The sequence below is a fragment of the Mytilus californianus genome, unplaced genomic scaffold (genome assembly GCF_021869535.1).
Source record: "Mytilus californianus isolate M0D057914Y unplaced genomic scaffold, xbMytCali1.0.p SCAF_5, whole genome shotgun sequence".
Taxonomy (NCBI): Eukaryota; Metazoa; Mollusca; class Bivalvia; order Mytilida; family Mytilidae; genus Mytilus; species Mytilus californianus.
Window position 1 is genome coordinate 98757081 of NW_026262701.1, and position 9466 is coordinate 98766546.

Genomic DNA, 9466 nt, shown 5'->3' on the forward strand with positions numbered 1-9466 from the left:
ATAAATATTAAAAAAATCAACATGAAAAAGAAAACTCAGCCATGATGTGCCAAATCTTAAATTTTCACAGAAAATACAAAATATGTTCCCAAAATGTATATACAGTGTTATAAGGTATAAATAAGAACTGTGATATGATTGTCTGTGAAACAACTATCCGCCAGAAACCAAAGACGTAAACATCTGAATTACAGGTTCCCGACTTGGCCGGAAGGTACATAAATATTGGCGGGGGTAAACGTTTTTGTGAGCGCTTAATCCTCCTCTAACAGCGGTGTTTTAGTACAACATGAGATCAAACTATAAAATCAGTTGGAAAAATCTTGACTCATCAGATCGGTGCTAAGCACACAGACAACCATAAAAAGACAAACAAAAGTTACCAATTAAAAAGTAATCATAGATCCAAGTTAATTCCAAGTAATAGATAAACCCTGTTTTCCCTCACTAAAATCTCGATCAGTACACAACAAAAGGAATAAGTTTAAAGACGTCATAAACAGTCTGAGAAAAGCATGGCATTGTGCAATGCAAAAATTAAAGTAGCGACAGGATATAGGATCAGAAATGTTCGTAACTGTATAGCCATACATGTTTAATACCAATGAAAAACATATTAACAATTTATTGATAACCTTTCAGAATAAGTTTAATAAAAGGATCAAGGATTTTAATACAGGTATAAAATCTAAATTTACGTGCTCTATAGATAACATCAACGTTAGTAGTAGGGTGTGATATCCTGTTTGTACAGCCAATCCCTCAAACCAAATCTTTGTATCTATGAACGAATTTTATATAGGTTTGAAGTAATATGTGGTAACGAAATTCCTGACTTAGCAATTATATCTTTGACTGAGTTTATGTTTTACAAGTTATACAAAGATTACCTTCATTGAAATCTAAAAAGTCACTTCAGAAAGCGAACGAGTTGAGAAATATACACACAATAAGAAGGACCCTAAGAACGTCACCGTCCAAAAAAGGTAAAAGTAAAAGTAACAATTAAAAACGACGAATCGTCTCTTGTATCGTAAATTTCGCGTCTGAAACTGAAATATCCAAAATCTAGAAAAGGATGATTGTTGGTGTGTTTATAATATTCTTTATAAAGCACACAAATGTCAGTATTCACCTCTGAAGCTAACAAAACCTTTAAATAGACTTATTAAGAAGGGATATAGTTACGATACTGTTGTCAGGTCATTAAAGATTGCATATTTTGGCGTTAATATTGATTCACTTATAGGGTCTTTGCATCGGAACTAAACACATTTATTTAAAAACCAGTTGTTGGCATGACACGGGTTATGTTCTTCTCATATATGTTATGATGGTATGATACTAAACCCCTAACGGGAAGGATTGTGCCTGATATTCATATGATGAAGACATAATCTTTCAATCAGTTTAATTGAAGTCTGGAGCTGGCATGTCAGTTAACTGCTGTTGTTATTTATGTATCATTGTCATTTTGTTTATTTTCTTTGGTTACATCTTCTGACATCAGACTCGGACTTCTCTTGAACTGAATTTTAATGTGCGTATTGTTATGCGTTTACTTTTCTACATTGGCTAGAGGTATAGGGGGAGGGTTGAGATCTCATAAACATGTTTAACCCCGCCGCATTTTTGCGCCTGTCCCAAGTCAGGAGCCTCTAGTCTTTGTTAGTCTTGTATTATTTTTAATTTTAGTTTCTTGTGTACAATTTGGAGTTTAGTATGGCGTTCATTATCACTGAACTAGTATATATATTTGTTTAGGGGCCAGCTGAAGGACGCCTCCGGGTGCGGGAATTTCTCGCTGCATTGAAGACCTGTTGGTGACCTTCTGCTGTTGTCTGTTCTATGGTCGGGTTGTTGTCTCTTTGACACATTCCCCATTTCCATTCTCAATTTTATTATGTAAGTTTTATTTAAAATCAGTTCCTTAGTGGGTAAATTTCTGTAGCATAATTAGAGAATTCTTGATTATTCAAAGCAAACATATCTTCAAGGTAGCACTTAGTGTTACAATAAAAATTTTATGACATGGAATTTAGACGAATCTTTTCTGAGTTTGGTCATAAACTGTGATTCATAACAGTACAGGAACAAGTTTTGTAATGTAAATAGATGTTTTGAAGCAGAAAGTTAACAGTTTGAGCGTTCCTGTTGAAAATTAATCCAGGAAAGTGCTTCCGACACACGAAAAAGTTATCAAGTGTTATATTCATTTAATCATCCCATCACAGTGAATGTATCTAGCATACTAGTGTTTACCCTATTCATTACAGAAGACGGCTTTGTATGATTTGCAGCAAATACATTTGCTATCAGATTTTCGGAGGAACATTTGATTAATCAAGAGACGTTCTGTTTGATATGATTATGACTATTATGTAGAGAGTCAAAATGTCATAACCATCAACCGATTGGAATGACCATCAAACACACGTAAAAATTGAAAATAAGTTCTTTAACTCCAGTGAGGAAACTACTCAAAAAGGACAGACAGAGTAGTTGTAGTTATGTATGGTACTTATATTTCCCTGTTTCAATCCTAACTGGGGCAACACCAGATCTATATTATCAATTACTCTTCTAATTATACAGACCAAAAACCCAGCAAATACAAAACATAAGGGAAGCGTTAAAAATAATCAAATCTAAAAAGAAAGTCAAGAAGTACGACTGAAGAAACAGACAAGACTGGGAGGTTGGAACCAGTAAATTGAAGTTATAAAAAGCTTAAGAATCCCAAATCGTCAAATATATTCAAAGGACAACGCAAGTTAGAACTGTAGAATTTAGCTAATCAGTGATAGGACACGAACAAATCACGATCAGCAAATTCAAAGGACACGAAAATGTTTTGATGACACTAATTTATACTTGAAAAAATAATAAAATACAATAGATGTACATTAATTGAAAGAATATAAAACAAATCATTACTACTTAAAACGAACTCTGTTTTTATTCCGCATGATTTTTTTTTTATTCATATCTGAAAGAATCCGAACATGTTTTTTGTCTGAAGATTTTCATGCGACTTGTCTTATTTGTTTCTATTCTCCTAAACTGATCACAACCTTCTGTGATAAGATGTCCGAGTGTTGCACGGTAAGGAGATGGTGTATAAAGTCATGAGACAAACTCGATATACGAACTTAACGAAACCAAAGCAAAGAAAGAGCATTTTTACTGCCGTTCTTCGTCTTGAAGGCACAATGATCCTTCAACGCGAAACAAAAGCTGAAACTTCAATGCAAGTTTAAAAGGCGAAGAACAGCAGATTATTTCTACTCGATTAATTGTTAGTCGCCGTAAGTGAGTAAATTCACATCTTGCATTCACTTAATTTTCTAGGCAAAAAAAAAAGAATCCTTATTTTCAGTGTCGGAATATCTATTTGAAGTAAATCGTCCAACAATCAATAAGGTCTTCAACCATTCAGAAAGTGGGACGAAGGTCTATAGGCCAACATTTGCGATTTCAAAATATTTCTTGAAAGACGAAAATTGGGAGGTAGATGTAGAAAGGTCTCTACTTTTAATCAACTACATACTGAATGTGCGTTTTATCATTTCGATAACTCATAAGCAGTATTAACTTATGCTACAAAATAGGTGATCGAATGGCCCATAACCAAATATAGTTCTTTATCGTCTTTACAATAGGGAGTCAAGGCCCCAGCTTCCTAAGTGGCACACATTTGGTACTTCAGTTTACAGTCCTTATTTTAAAAAAAGCAAAATTTATATGATTTCGGAAATGTTTCGTAGCCCTCGGAGTCCCCTCCCACTGTTTGGAAAACCCACTGAATCCGGCCCTTAGAATTTTCATACACAGTTACACACAACGTCTAGGCTTAAAACTGAAATCAACTTTCTATTTTACATCAAACTTTCGTAGACTCCTTGCTCACCACGGGTTCCCTTCTAAGCTGCTGCCTTGGATTAAAGTTTCAAGGTTGCATCATCCCTGGCGGTATTACGTCTGAATTTTCATCCACCATATCTCAATAAATTACATCACTTTACTCTACATGTTCATAGATATTTTTTAAGATGTAATTAATATACGGAACTTGCGAGCGTATTACAAAGGAAAACCAAAAAATAGCATTGCATATTGTTGAAGGTTATCCTATACTCCCAAGGCATTCGACACCCTTTTTATTGTCTTGAAGTCAGGTCAACGAGTGGTCAAATTTAATTATGTGTCAAATTATGTGGACACTTTTGTCATACCTGCTTGATGTATGTTTAATTGTATGGTCGGAAAGACGCTGGTACACTTTTTAAGAGATTTACCCAATAACCACTGCCAATTTTTTATTATAGGTTACACAAGCCATTAGTTTGTTAATATAGTTTTTTAGTCTACAGAATATAATAGTTATGAACAAATGAAATCCATTTAAAATTTAATTGCTATATTTGCATGTAAACATAATTCGAAAGCAATGCAAATACATCACCAACCAAAAAAATAAATCCATTATTGCATAGAAACAATCTAGTTTGTTCGAAAATACGCCGACCAAATTCTACAAACATCTTATTACTCAAGTACTATTACAATATCAAAGCTGATGCCACTGTTTATTTGAATCAATGTTGGTTTTTTTTTTCTTCTTCTGGAAACAAAAATAACAGGCTTCTTCTTCATGCCTTGAATTATATAGTTGAGCTGTTATTAACGATCCCTTTTACAGATTTGAAAGCTTTCAATAAACACTTAAAAACACAGAGATACAATTTTAGGAGTTCTAAGAGAAAACAAAACAGACAGCAACATATCAAAAAAGACGTTTCAAAGAAAACAATAAAATGTATTCAATGTCAACTGCTGTTCATTGTCTATCAACAATACTGTCGGTTGAAGAAAGTGTTCTTTTACTGATAGTGGGCGTGTCAATTAAGCATCCCAATTTAGACCTGATGAGGCTGCGTATGTATACATCTCTCACTCTCAGAGCTAACTGATGGTTGTGATTTAATACGGAAAAATTGGCCCCATGCATAGTCCAAATTTTGTTTGTATAAAAACATGTATCTTAAATCTTTTGATCACAAAATGTGTTACGGTTAGAAAGTACGACCACTGTTTCAATTACAAAAAAAGATCATTCTTGAAACACCATATAAATGCTTATACTAATATTTTAATACTGCAATTTAGTATACTAGTAGGTATATATTACAAATATTTCCAAATTTCTATCTGCCTTTGGCAGCAGAAGTATATAATAGCTGTCAATAATATCTGATAGGCGCAAATAAGCAATCTTCCATAGGAAAAAGACAACTTGATCTGAACGGTTTATTTTTACTGAGCAGCATACCTATATCATTGAATTAAGTGGGATTATCCGATAACTGTCGCAAATGCTCATTATATTTTCTACGATTTGTTATCATCACACTACTCGAATAACTAGTCAGACTTTTCTACATGTAAAGTCGTTTACTGCCCGATGACGAAGCAGTGTGATGTCAGTAACTATCACAAGTCTAGATCAAGATATACGGAGAACGACTTCAAACTACATATATGATTGTGTGGCTCACGATCTCTGAAAAAGTGAATAATTCTTTTAAACATAATTCTTAAAATGTACATATTAGATACAGGAGTACACATTTGGTCCATGTTGTTAACATTTTCACCAAGTTTATCCCTTTCAATAGCTAAAAGACCGTCCCCTTGAATAATGTGTATGTTACTGCGGTGAACCCTACAAAACACAGGTTTTCCAGATGGAATCGTTGGTTTTCTGTGTAATGTTTTGTTATTGTTGTTTATTTATTCTTCATTCTAATTTTGACCATGATGTCGTCTGTTTTATTATTTTTATATTTATTTGGACTTATGATTTATATTACCCATCTGGCATCTTCTCTCTCTTTTCGTTTTCTTGAAACTAGTGGTGCAAATAAGTTAAACGTCACCACCAAAGCATACGCAAAGACTAATTAAAACTCACAATCTGTGAGCCTCTTTTGAGTTTTAAATAGACGTTTTTAACTCCAACCCTGTCATAAACTTTCTTTTCCAAAAACACTGAGTTTAGGTAATTTGGTTACACTTTTGAGTTGACTGGGCAATTGTGATGTCTGGACTGAACACATGATTTAAAAAGAACTTGTTCTGCCCAAGGAGGTTGTATGTAACCTCCTTGTTCTGCCTATATTGGTGTCGTATAATCATCAGATTCTCAATCATTCAATAACTGCTTTAAAAATACAGACAAAAACAAATGTCACAATGTATAAATCATTCAAATGTAACCACTACCAGTGTATCTATATATTTTAAATAACTCGGAAAGATAAAAGATTTCCCTTTGTAGTATAGTATTTCTCACAGAAAAATAATCAAAATTTTCTAAAAACAACGATACTTTCAAAACAGTTCATTACAAAAATGTATAAACAGATAGTTAACAAATGGATAACAAGAGGCGAGGATTTAGTAGAAAATTGTAGTAAGGACCTCCTGAAATATTTATTTGGCGCGGATAATAAAAACATAAGAATAGAGCTATAACTGAGATACGGGGGTCTAGGGAGAAGAAAACTACTTGTTACGAAATAAGAGTAATCTCTATTGGAGCATGGAAGATGTTCAATATAGATTGTCAATATGATACTTCAATGATTGAAGCAACCACAATTGTAATTATTATCATTGAATTAGTAATAGAATCAAAACTAGCAAAAATAAAACATGGATACAGAAAAATAGTTAGTTTTTCGTTTCGTGGAACCATGAAACATGATATACCCCACGGTGATAGTGGCGTTACGGGAGGACCATTTGATATTCGGTGGAATGGGGTTAATATTCTTGCCTGTACCGACGGAAAAAACCTCGCCAAAATCAGGATGAAAATAAATAGTTGTACCAACAAAATGCAGTAAATAAATGTGTACAAAAGTGAAAATAAAATTTAGCAAAGTTAATTAGCGAGAAAATGGGCAATTTAAGCTGTATTTGAATATTCCGTGACAAATTTTGTTTTCTTCCGCCCAAAATAAATCAATCAATCTAGTTTCAGACTTAATTTAAACTTTAGATTATTTCCACTTGTAGAAAAAAAAGCTATTGCAGGATAATTGTGGGTGGAGAGGAACTACATCTCATAAAAGAGGAAATGTCAAAGTTAATATTGTGTACAAGCTGTATACTGATTGATTTGGAAACAAAGGAGATGATCGTTCGTCATTGATAGTTAACCAAGGAAACAATTAAGTTAAAAATTACAATTAATTATGACAATGTAAAAGCACATCCTCAGGGTTTCCCGTACAACCATAAAACTAAAAAACATTATATAAGTAATAATTCTATAGGTAATTAAATTGTTTACGTCTATATATATGGTGATTTTATTAGGAAGGAAGTTTACAATTGATACATTGTTTGTTTATACTCTTATATTAAAAATATTTTACTTTCTAAAACACATTGCAAATGATATTTATTTTGTTGTGAATTTTATTTTGCATGATAGTTGATGGTGAATTAAAAAGAATATATAATTGGTTTTATAATTAATAAAAGATATGTAATAATAAAATGAATAATGTATAATATAAATCCTTGGTGGTAGGTACAAATTACGAATGAAGGATTTTGATAGTGTAATAATCAGGAGATGTGATAGCAAGAATGTTAATATTCATAGTTTAAAATTATTCCTTGTTGGTGGGTACAAATGAAAAAAATGTAGACTACCAACATTTTTGTACTAGCAAAGACCAAAATAAAAATGAACAGAAAATAATTATTATTTAAAATAAATGGCCTATTATCTATTAATGTGTTTTATTTTTTCTAATTATTTGTGAGTATAAATCATGATCAGACAACTCTTAGCTCCTTGTAAAGTATTACAGTTCTATCAACCTTCAATTAGTAGGTCAAATTTAATAACCCATTGGAATCCCACAAAAACAACCAAAACAAAAAGTTTTGTTGTTTATACATGTTCAGTTACTAATTAAAAATGGGAAGTTGACAATAAGAAAACTGAAGTTATTGCGTTACTAATAAACACTACCTGTTACAGTTTTCATTTGCCCACCGGCAGTAATTTCAAGGAAAATATGAAAATATGAGGCTGATTATTTTGCTTCTCGTTCCTTTATTTATACGAGGTAGATTTTAATTTAATTTTCCCATTCTAAACTGACTTTCAGTTCTTACGTAGCTAGCAGCATTCCAGCAACACATGCATATTGAATATTCATCTTCCTTTTGATACAATATTGCAAAGCATAATGTCTTTTTTTAATTAAATTTCCTTGATATAGTTACTTTTAACAATGAAGCTACTGAAACAATGACTCTTTGAACGATCAAGTTAAATGCATCCTTCCTTAACGGACATCATCACGAATGTGTTGACTGTTATGGAATATCCGTCACAGAGGAACACGGATGTGTTCCGTTTTGTGGAAGTCATATTGCCATCACTATTCTTCATTAACTTGTCATTGGGTACGAGGACAAGGAGGCTGCTTACCTTTCCATAACACCTAAGTTTACGCCTGGTTTTTCATTGCATTGCTGTGTGAAATATAATAGCCGACTGTAGAAAGACATTATATAAAGTTGGCTTAAGTAATTGAGACCGTTCTTTGATATATAGAATCGTTTAAGTTAATTGTGCCCTATAATACTGTAAGAATCGAATTATGTGCATCTCTGGTTTAAGTCTTATCGTGTTTCCACAAATGTGATTTGTTCTTCCATTGTTTGAGATAAAAGTGAGATACGGTACCAATCAGGTATTTGAACCTGTCGAGAGTCAAGATTTCTTCAGTATATATTCGTCTTGTTTTATGTTTATGAAGATATTCATATCGGTCTCCAAAAACGCAAAAAAGAAATGATAAAAATCGTTTTTGAAGGCCAATAATTTAAATTAGGAATCGACTACTGATTTCAGCCATGTTGACTTATTTGTATATTTGATTATTATTGCTGTTAAAATTTTCTCTACCTATTAAAGCTTTCAAGATTATAGCAGTAAACAAGAAATGGGTAAACATTCGTCATTTAAAAAGAGAGGCGAAAGATATCAAAGGGACATTCAAACTCATAAGTAGAAAATAAACTGACAACGCCATGGCTAAAAAAAGAAAAAAGACAAACAGACAAACAACAGTACACAAAACACAACATAGAAAACTAAAGACTGAGCAACACGAACCCCACCAAAAACTGGGGGTGATCTCAGGTGCTCCGGAAGGGTATCCAGATCCTGCGCCACGTGTGGCACCCGTCGTGTTGCTCATGTTAGTACAAACACCGTAATAAGTCTTAATTCGGTAGGTCACATTCGGGGAAAGGGGGACGGGATTGTAGTTACGACAATTGGAACATATCCGCTGTCATCTGTGAAACGGATATTCCATAACGGTCAACCAACTCGTGATGGCGTCCGTAAAATTAAGTGCCAATAATTCGT